This window comes from Sinocyclocheilus grahami, unplaced genomic scaffold, assembly GCF_001515645.1.
Source record: "Sinocyclocheilus grahami isolate Dianchi unplaced genomic scaffold, SAMN03320097.WGS_v1.1 scaffold490.1, whole genome shotgun sequence".
In the NCBI taxonomy this organism is placed as follows: domain Eukaryota; kingdom Metazoa; phylum Chordata; class Actinopteri; order Cypriniformes; family Cyprinidae; genus Sinocyclocheilus; species Sinocyclocheilus grahami.
In genome coordinates, this window is record NW_015505669.1 from 1,016,859 (window position 1) to 1,028,579 (window position 11,721).

At 34.3% G+C, this 11,721-nt stretch overlaps 1 long non-coding RNA gene across 1 annotated transcript; it reads left to right on the forward strand.

The window, feature by feature from the left end:
- Positions 1-1,497: 1,497 nt before the first annotated feature.
- Positions 1,498-10,506, forward strand: LOC107554031 (uncharacterized). Its single transcript, XR_001605028.1, has 3 exons — positions 1,498-2,013; positions 2,243-2,593; positions 10,453-10,506. It is a non-coding gene; the product is annotated as an uncharacterized lncRNA (long non-coding RNA).
- Positions 10,507-11,721: the final 1,215 nt, after the last annotated feature.

The window sequence follows — 11,721 nt, forward strand, 5'->3', positions numbered from 1 at the left end:
AATTAGATTAGTGTTGTTTCCACATTGTGCATCTGCTGTTGCCTTACGGTTTTCCTTAAAATTAATTTCCCTAAAATGAATCATTGAAATTTCACTGTGATGTGGTGAAATGATCACTACATCACAATGATCCACCATTGTATCAGTTTCATCCTCCATGTTGTATGTTATCTGTGGTAAACTGTGTTGCCTTCCATTATGGGTGATGAATTGTTAAATTCAATTTTAACTGTTCTCACTGTTTTTGGCTTGTCTGATGTGATATTCTGTCCAATGTGGCCACTGACCCCAGATGAGTTCCCCACCCCTGTCATAAACCAAAAATGAGAGCGATTAATCTTTTTCATTTAAGTATCTGCCTTATGTTTGGCTGTTGTGGTTTAAATATGCCTATTGTTCAATGATTTATTATTATTTATTATTTTAAAGGCCAAGGAATTGCTACAGCGGGCATTTTAAAGAAAGTTCTTACTACATCCTCCATCCAGATTTTCTCAGATATGTGCGTAACAGGTAAGAGCTGAAATTTCCATACATGTGCACTCATTAGTTAATTTACCATATATTCAGTACGTGTGGTGGTTTCTGCCTCTTCTATGAGAAATCACTCTGGAAGTCTTGAGATGTTGATGCCAGTCTATCTATCTATCTGGTTTTATTCACGTTCAGTTCATTTTATATATATATATATATATATATATATATATATATATATACTTTATATATATATATGGTTTTATTCACATTGATTATACTTGATTAATTCATATTTTGATTAATGAAAATCTACATATATGAAGTTGTCAGTTCATTATTTGTTAATGGCCATGTCTTACTCTTTTCATTTTAAGTTTCTTTGGGGAAAACAATTAAAAACAAAAAGATGGTGGTTGGTCAGGCCCACTAATGGAGCATTTACTCTTCTGCTGGCTATGCACACATGTGACATTGAAAGCGCTATTTTAATACTACTACTACTACTACTAATTATTATTATTATTTGCCAGCTTTTCTTGAAATCCAATTGTTAATTTAAAAGCATTCAGGTTTATTTGAACCAGCCTCTGAGCTTATTGTTTTATAGTAATGTCAAGTTTTTTTCCTGCTCTCATGTAGGTGAGAGTCTATGGTTTTAGCACTGCTGACTATCGGAAATATCCAAACTACTACTATGACACCAAACACACTAAACTAGTGTTTTTTTTGCTAACCATGATTATCGTTTGGAGATGAAAACCCGGAAGGAATTTCATGATGACAAATTTATCTGGATGTATTTAGGAAATTCTGATAACTAAATGAATCTGTTTCTCTTGCAAGAAATTAATCATCTTTGAAATGACCCAAGTAATTACTAGACAAAGAATGTAGTTGAGTCAGGTTTTTTTTTTAACAACCAGGAAGTGTATTTTTTTAAATGTAACTTTTTGTATTATTAGTTTTGTATTTATATTCTTGGAAAAAAATCTCTCAGGATATTACAGCGTCCAGGCACCAGATGTCGCACTAACTTTAGAAACTTTAACGACTTAACATGGTAGTCCGAGATGTTTTCCTTGACTATATAGCAGAAATTACCATCAACGAATACGAAGGCCTTTGGGAAATAACTGCTAAATTAGCCTTGATTAACACTTATGGTATAAATGCAAACTGTAAATATAACATGGAATTATATAGAAATCTTTGGAACATTACATTCAGCAATTTGAACATACAGAGTATTTTACAGGAGATATTCGCATTTATGGAATTCCTTTTTTTCTGGAATATTTAAGAGAGTCTTCACAGCGCACATTTCAGGAAGAGAGCGCACCAGGGAGGCGCGTGACAGATCCGCGCACGCTCGCGCACGCTCACTTGTGCTGTGGCAAACACGTTCAATTATGGCATTGCTCTTTTGCGATTTCCCGAACAGAAACCGAAAACATAAACGGGATTATGCTTATTGAACTTCGTCGATTTAGTGGAATAAGTGGCTTCAAGCGCTTATATTGACCTGGCTACGCACTGGTGAGTATATATGTGATCCTACAGTTCTACACGACAAGTGCATTACTTCTTTACTATTTGATTAAATAACACAGACAGGTAACCGGTCAGGAAAGTTGTCATTAATGTCAAACAGTTGTACACAGATTCAAGATGTCATAAACTGTTTTCTTTTATGTACAAATATTATGTTAAAGTGTAAATGACTGTATAGAACCATGATAATACAGCATGTCTGTTTTCCCCATAGGTTTCCCTGTGATGTTTCTGGCTGTAAGGATGGCTTACATTCAGTATACTCCCGCTGCTCAAGAACAATCATCTTCTTTATGTAGCATTTGTAGCAACTCGAAAACAAATTAAAAGCGCAGTGTGCTAAATGTTTAGACCATATGTGTAAAAAACGATAAGGTAAACCAAAAGCCAAGTCCAAAGTTTCATGAACCGAGAAGATCATGACATTGTGAATCCAAATTGTAACACTTTTCTGGAAGCTGGACAAGAGCCATGGGCAAGGAGCAGGACCTTCTTCTGGCTGTGAAGAATGGAGACCTTCCTTTAGCTCATAAACTTCTGGCCAAGATCAAGACCAACAGAAATAGTAAGTAGGCTGCTTTTTAAACATATTTCTTCTTTTGGCAGCTGTTGTTGTGTGTTGTTGACTATAGATTGCAGTATAGTGATGTGCAATTTTTAGTCATTTGAAAATATTAAACAAACTCATCATCATTGTCTGTACTGAGTCAATACATTATCAGCCACAGATCAGATTATACATCAATTAAGTATTTCATCTCTTAAAATTTTGTTTCACATTTAAAATATTTTAAATGAGCTAATCTGCAACCTGATTCCCTGTATGCTCATTCGTGCAAACATTGTTGTGTCATAGATTACACTTTAGTTGAGGAATTCATTTTCAAGCTCATAAGTTGTTGATTTCACTTGCCTAGATGTTGCTGTGTCTAATTTTAAAGGGGTCTTATGATGCTGCTAAAAAGAACATTATTTTGTGTATTTGGTGTAATGAAATGTGTTTCTTTCTTCTGCGAGGCGTATTTGAAGTTTCAGCGCTCTGGATTTTGGATGGAGATTTACTGCTGATCACAGGACCGTGCTTCACTGAAAGATACGCATGACAATCGCAGCTTCTGTCGAATCGCGATCTCGATTCCATTTCGATTTATCGTGCAGCCTTACTAGAGAGGATTTTCTTTTTCCCAAAAATGCTAATATTATCGCATTGGACTAAAACTTACTGACTTTGCTCACACAGGGTATACCAACTTCCTAGGCCTATGTACAATTCTTTCCAAAAAGAAATACAAAATCTGTGTTACTTGAAAGAAACAAGTTGACAAAATGATTTAATTGAAGATTTGGTGATAATATAGCTTAATTAGAGTTTTACAAGCAATTTTTAAAAGGCTGGTCAGGAACCCAAATTATGTAAAGGATTTTTCTGCACAGTGCAAGGGGTAAGTTTTGTGTAGCCTAATCCCTGTTTTGCATAATTTCCACACTGTGCCTAAACCAGGCGAAACGGCAAAGTGACCAGTGATAAAGGATGACTCGCGTAACTTGAGGGTGGCATTTTAGTGATCATTTGGTTTCTGGTTTTGTGGCGATGCGCTGTGAAATCTCATTGGTCCAAATCCCAGTCCACATAGCTGTGCATTTTATATATCAAATATGTTCTGTTTCTTATTGTGCAATGAAGAGCTTTCGCCTTCGGCAAAGAGCGACAAACCACTTGTTGTTGGAATCACAGCGTTGCTTCTGATTAGTACATGGTGTCAGAAAGCGATTGTTTGTAGCTATAATAAATATGGGCGTGATTTAGTTGTGTAGTTACTTAACTTGTCAGCTTTGATTTGTCTTACCTTCCCTGTTTCATTTCAGATTTCATTGTTAATGCAAATGATAGCAAATCGCGACATCCTCATTGACTTATGTAATAGGTAGTGTGCACAGTAATTTGGAAGCAAGAAATCACTACTTTGAATAATAATCAGAGGGAATAATCAGTCATTTCAGAATAAAAATATTTTAATAAATATTATCGCTCTTACACAGACATGTCCTTTTTAGTTTGGATTATATTTGACCTTTGTGACCCAAATGTTCTGTATTGTCAAGCTGAATAATGACCTACATTGAGATTTAACATAATCTTTGGTATCACTATGGCCATTGGTCATATGATCCACTGAGCTTCAGCTCATTCAGAACAGATTGTTTAAAAACAAAACCTTACTTTCCTGGTTATTTCCAACAACATTAATTTCACAAAAATGATTAATCGAAGCTTCCATGATAAAAATGTCCTGTTTGGAGAAAAGTCATTATGCACAGACTAGCAAGGTAAATTGAAGCTTAATTCAAGCTGATTGGTTCTCGGCAGCTCTGTTTACAGTCATCAGTACCATAACAACTTTACAAAGGCAGGTGACGAAACCAGACTATGCAAGAGATATGAGATCAGAACACCATGTCTGCTTTCGTTGTAATGATTTTATCTTCATCCAAGTGAGTGACTAGGATCAATCTGTGAAGTTTATCTTAAATACCTTCTTTCTAACGTCCTCATTCATGATTGGGTAAAGATTAAAATTTTGAGAAGGAATCGAAAGATAACCTTCATGGATATGCATGACGTCTTTTTTTAGATGGCCAAAAGCCTTTTTTGTGTCACAGAACATGTTATAGTTTAGTTATTGTTAACAAAAATTAAGAATATGAAATTTAAGAGAAAAATTTTTTATTTCATTAAAAAATTGTTTGAATGGAGATTTAGTGCTCCGTTTCATTAATGTGGCAGAAAAAGGATGAAGGAAAATGTTTATGTAATAATTAATATGCATTGATTGTTTAATATGGACATATGGGTAGCCCAGTGTGGGCAAAATAAACTTTATTTTGTATTTCGCAGAATTAGAATATGCAGAATTTGAATTTATTAGTGAAACTTTGCCTTTCAGACATAGGTTTGATTGAGTCATTTGCGAGATCATTTTCATTATTTCAAATGTACATTCAGAAAGTAATTCACTTTTGTGCGCAGTCACTTGGTGTGTGTTGCATAACCTGGTCCTTCGTTTATCTCTGCTCATCCACTGACAGTAAGCTCAGACACCTTGACAATTTTCCAGTTGTTTTGTTCAGGGAGGCTTTCATCGTGTGGCAGAACGTTGTTTAAGACATGAGCCAAGATCCAGTGTTTTGGAAGGGTATTACAGCAAAGCCTTTTTCCTATTTTGTGGTGGTAATTCCCTTTGAACACACTGTCACAAAGGCTCATGGGATAACAGTAATGTGACTGCTGGGTCTGGTGCGCCACACATAAAGATGCTGAAATCCTCGTGGGTAAAGGTGTATAGCTAGGTGGTTCAACCTTATGCAGAGATGAAAACTCCTCTATCTACAGTCTTCATTTTTAATGCTAGCTTATTGAGAGGTTGCTAATAAGGTGTTGCTTATAATTTTACTAATAAGACAAGTTGTTAGCTTGTATTTCACACTGAATTGTTTACTGGAACAAATTGTTGGTAGGTCATTCAACTCTGTTAAACCCCAAATTACTTCTGGCAAGCCAAACCAAATCACTAGTTATCCATCTAATTAAAGTCATTATCTAATCTGTTGAGAGATTTACCTCCAACACCTGCTTCTGTTCCTGTACATTTCTGAAAAGTATTTAGTCTTTAGTAGTGTTCACACTTTTATGCTTCACTGTGTGTGTGTGTATATGTTTGTGTATTTTTGAGTCATGAATATCAAGATGTTTATCAAGGGTTATTAGGGTTATTCTACTCCATTTGACATGAACAAAACATGTCTTTTGTTGTTGTCAAAATGTGTGATATTTTTAAAACCTTAATGACCTTGTCATTCTTTTTTTTGTCTTATTACAACAAAAATGGCAGGTTAGTGGCACAACAACACTGACTTTGATTTGATTGTCAAAAGAGTTTCAAGTAGGTATGTAACGATTAACCGCGAGCCGGTTGAAAATCGATTCAAATATGTGACGATTCAAATCGGTTGAGATGCTAAACAAATTGCGATTCATTTAGGGGTAGGAGTTTATATGAATCCATGTTTGAGGGGAACTTACTGTCTTTAGAAAAGTTTAGATGGTATTTTTTTCTTTTCATCTTGCCTCTGTATAATGCATATTAAAGTTCATAAGTGCAGCGCTGCTTTGTTTACAGCGGAAACCAGGAAACGGTTTAAGCGCCACCTGCTGGCAGAGAGTGAATCTGCATCTCATTTAGCTCGTCCGCTGTTTCATGCAGATATTTTTATGTATAGTTTCACAAAACTGAAGTCAAACCATTCTGTTTTTGCTTCAAATTTCGAAATTGTACAATCTAATTTAGATTAAAAACTGATCATATTGCATGTATGCAGCATCTTTGTTTGGATCATGATTAAAATGCAGTGGTTGCCTCTAATTTTAAATGTAAAGAGCAGAGACAAAGCCTTATTTTGTTTATATGAAGAGATTTCTTTTATTTGTTACTTATGTATTTGATTTGGGGCTTGTTTTAAAATTTCTATTTAGTTTTATTTACATTTATTTTAAATTTTGTCATTTAGCAGACGCTTTTATCCAAAGCGACTAACAAATGAGGACAATAGAAGCAATCAAAACCAACAAAAGAGCAATAATATGCAAGTGCTATATTAGTATATTATTATAGTTATATTTCCATTTCACAAAGAAATGTGCAGCATTTTGTCCAAGCAATAATAAAAGGACACATTTAATTTATAATTTGTCTTAAATCTCATTTTGTAAAAAAAATAAAAATAAAAATCGTGAATCGAATCGTGAAATCAAAATCGTGAATCGAATCGAATCGTGAGTTGAGTGAATCGTTACATCCCTATTTTCAAGTGTTGATAATGTTTAAAATAAATTTGCTTTGCAAATGTACTTTCTATAATTCTTTTCTCTTGAAATTATAGTAAAAGATCATGCCAAACATTTCAACTTTTCAGCTTGAGAATTTCCTTTACAGTCGATTGTTTTTAAACAAATGACTTAAACATTTTCATTGTAGAAGTGTATTCCTTTTTTGTATTAGTTTTTAACACATTTTTGACATATCAGTCAATAAAAGAAAATGTGTCATAAGTTCTCCGTAAGTGCAACATCTCATCGTCTTGTCTTCAGACATGTATAGACTACCGTTCAAAAGTTTGGGGTTGATATGATTTTTTTAATGTTTATGAAAGTCTTTTATGCTCACCAAGACTGCATTTATTTGCTCAAAAATATAGTAAAAACAGTAATATTGTGAAATATTACAATTAAAAACATTTTTTTTAAAAATATCTTTTTGTTTTTTATTTTAATATATTACAAAACGCTATATATTCCTGTGATGGCAAAGCTGAATTTCAGCCATTACTTTAGTTTTTTAGTGTCACGTGATCCTTCAGAACTCATTCTAATATGCTGATTTGATTCACAAGAAATGTATTTTATTTCTTCTTTTAATTTGAAAATGTCATTAAATCATATATATTTATATTTTATACATATGTATGAAACATTGGAAGTGTGTACTTAACTATGTTGCAAAATCTGATCTTTTGCTGTCTTATCTCAGAAGTTGTGTTTGGTAATGACTTGGCATTAATTAAAGACAATCTAAGAGCTGACATTAGTTTGACATTTTCACAGATGCATTTTCAGTGACATTATTGTTAGCATAAACATGCCAAATGTATATTTAAGGCTATTGTTGATTATGCCTCAGACACGGTGTTCTCACATGTTTACATCCAAACTACAGATTCACTCAATACCTGTATGCTGTTGTGATTTTAAAGGTTTTTGAAGGGTGATTCTATTCATAAGGAAAGATGAAATGATGCCTTCAAGCATAAAAAACAAAAACAAAACAACAACAACAGGCCCTGTGACAATGAATGACTTGATACAAGGTGTCCTTTAAATTGGCTCATTATGTTTATTGTGTGGGTTTAGGGAGTGGTTGAGTCCTGTGGCTCATTTCATTTGAGAGGTGCCCACATTAGAAGCAGCTTTTCCATTCAATGAGAAAAGACCACTGCTGACAGACACAAAGGGTGTTTGTGTTTGCACGCACACATTTGTGTAGATACTGTGAGCAAGGGAGAGAGAGGGGGACATAGATGGAAATTGAGAGATTGGGTGGGTTAGCCATGTCTGGAATGTTGCCTCATGTTGAAACTCGAACTCCTCTTGAAAGACCCACAACATCAACTTTTTTTCCCTTCCCCTGCAGTGATAAGTTCATAGCTCCATTGGCATCGTTCCCTTTGCCCGCTGGCTGTGGCGTGTAGCCCTCAGTGGGGTGGTTCTGTTGGAGTACAACAGGGCCTGTGATTAGCCCAGCATGAGCCACAGGCATGGCTTAGAGACCCCTCAGATCCATAGGAAATCAGTGCAATGTGTGAAGCAAACCGTGTTAGGCTACTTGGATCAGCCAAAATAGGGTATAGCTATAGGATCTGCATTTATTTGTCTACTTCGCATGTATACTTCTTTTTTGCTTCTTGTTCAGTTTGCTTCTTGTTCTGTCACCACACTTAAGCATACAAAGCTTACTCTTTCAGTTTTTATTTAAAAAAAACATTTTCCATGAAAGTTTGAGTTCGAATAGTTTTGTAGTAGCATGATAAACACAATGAGGCTGTAAAAGCTGGATGTATAAAATTGTGTGAATTGAAATGTGCTGTGTGTGTAGCGAAATTATGTTTTAAAGACATGCAGTACATCTTTTCACATACACTCTTAAAAATAAAGGTTCTTCACGATGCCATAGAAGAACCTTTTTGTCTAAATGGTTCCATAAAGAACCTTTAACATCTGAAGAACCTTTCTGTTTCACAAAAGGTTCTTTGGGGCGAAAGAAGGTTCTTCAGATTACAAAAAGGTAAGAAAGAGATGGTTCTTTAAAGAACCTTTGACTGAATGGTTCTTTGTGGAACCAAAAATGGTTCTTCTATGGCATCGCTTGAAGAACCTTTTGAAGCACCTTTATTTTTAAGAGTGTACAGTACTGTACACATTCTTGCTGATTAAATTTTTTCTGATTGGTTTTAATCCAGAAGATGTGGGGGGAGAAATTCATTGCATCGTGATGGCTCCCACTTTGCTGGAGGGAACAAATAGTTCTAGATCCAATTTCTTGAAGTTTTCTCTGATTTGGAGCAGAAGAGAGGATCTTTTGTGAGAGTGATAGATTTAGATATATAAATTGGATGGAAGGGTTTCTGAGCAGGTGAATGATTGGTGTGTAGAGGATGTAAGAACAAAAAGAAAAGTTTAGGTTTTTGGCATTACTTTAAAGTCAAAATGGGACAGGCAGCTGTGTGTGTATTGACAGGTAAGGGAACACCGTTTACATTTGCAGTTAAGACTCTTCATTTCCTCTTCACATTTTATCTCATGTTTGTTTGAGATAAAAGAGGTCAGATGCTGTGTAGCTCAGAACTCGTTTTAAATGATGACGCAGATCTGTGTTGTTTAGAGGACAGACTTGTCTACTGTCACTGACAGTTGGGACAGTCTTGCTCTGCATTCATTGCTCTACACTTAGTGACTTAGATCACATTTTCCCTTTAGCGACAGACAAAATCTTTCAGCATTTTATATTTTTTGATGTTTACAATGCTTACAAAGATGCTCTTTATTCTGTAAATATTCTACTTTTGTTTTCTTTTACTTCTCCACATCATTAGAACATTCTAACTTACACTATAGAACAGTTAAAATAGGTCTGTTAATCTGATTGGTGAAGGAGCGTTTTTTTAATTCTGATAAAAACAGTCCAACAGCATTGGGACTTTTCACTGTTTGTATCACTTCACATGTCTGCATTTATAAATGTTTCAAAAAAGAAAACAAGGAACATTTATATTCAAGTTCTTTGTCATTTAGCATTAAAATTATTTGTGGTCACTCTCTATGTAAAACAGAAAATGCAAGCCACTTTTTTTGCTCTTGTCCTTATTCTATACATGGAAAAGTTTATTCAGAAAAGTTCTTCCTAATTTGGATGGTTAGGATCCTGCATGGCTGTTAAGACGGTAATATTTGGAAGGATTAAATAATGAGACCATCTTAAGTATCCCTTTAAGACTGAGTTTGAACTGAGTTGACTCTTCTGTTCAAATGCAAAAAAAAAAATGTTATAATCAAAAAAATGTTTACATGCAAATATTGTTCAGATGACAAAATAGGCACGTAATGAATGTTTTGTTACTTGCAGAGAAAAAATAAATAACATGACATAACCATCAATCAATGTTGTGTTTGAGTACAAAACCATTGCCTGTTGAAAGTTTGAAACAAGTGGTTTCATGCCATAATATCATCATGTAATGGAGGGATCAGCAGCTGACTGATTTGCTCAAAACATCACATCATGTCCTGACTTTCATTTCCATTTGTTTCTGTAGAGTTGCTGGGCTCCACAAAGAGGCTGAATGTGAACTACCAAGACCAAGATGGGTAAGTTCTCATATTTTCCATTCGGTCAGTCAAAATTGTGGAGAACAAGGAAACCATATATTAAATACAGTATATAGTTTCCTTATTTCCCACATACTGTATATAGAAGATTTTCTTTTTTCTGAAGATGATAGTTAATGTTAATGTATTGGACTAAAAATAAAGCTATTTATTATAAAGGTGCATAAAATCAATCAATGAAATCAATAAAAGATCAATGCAGCCAATTGCCAGTCAGTTCCAAAAAGAAAAACAAAACATGTGCTCACTGAAATAAAACAAGCTGACAAAAAGACTGAATTTGAGAATAATATAGCAAAATGTGAAATTTACAAGCAGTTTTTAAAAGGCTGGTCATTTTTGACCAAGAACACCAAATTAGACCAGAAAGGATTTTAAGCACAGCACAAGGGATATATGTAGGAATTATAATATTTTGGTGAGTTGTTTTGTGAGTCCTCCAAACCTGTCCCCTTTACATTTAAAAATGTATGCAGTAAACTTGACTCAAATTCTCAAATTTATGAATTTCCCACGTTTCATGTTGAGAAGCAGATTGAAGCAAAGAGAGTACATCAGACACAGCTACACAAAAGCTTTGGTCACATTTATGTGCACCTTTGACTCATCATAACATTGCGTGTGTGTCCCACCTGTTTAAACACAGGAAATGTGCTGTTGTATTATGTTGACGTCCTTCTGTTTTACTAGAAGGTGGTCTATGCTTTCCAATGCCATTGCTAGTCAACACTTATTCAATTTCAAAACCCTTAACAATCTTGTTGAAAATGAATTGTCACAAAAATATGAATAGGGAAAAAACACCTATTTATATTTGTATTAATAGTATTTAACCTATATATCATTGTTTAACTATATGAACAAACATACATTTTATAAATATATATATTTAGTTTTTTTTAAGTATCTTGAAACTCTACAACAATCTATGCAGTGTTTCTGCTCTCAGAGAAGAGATGCATTCTAATCAATTCCTAAAGCAGTAATGGAGTTATCAATAACATGGATTAATTAAACATAGAAGAATATATTACCTGCAGGACATAACTGAATATTTGACTTATCCACTAATTATCATTTCCTCTGTGTGGAGTCTTCTGCATTAACAATTATGTTCCCCTAGTAAATTAATTAGTGAACAAAGATAAAACACTTGGCATTTAGGTAGGTTTAATCACTTATTACAAAATGATCTG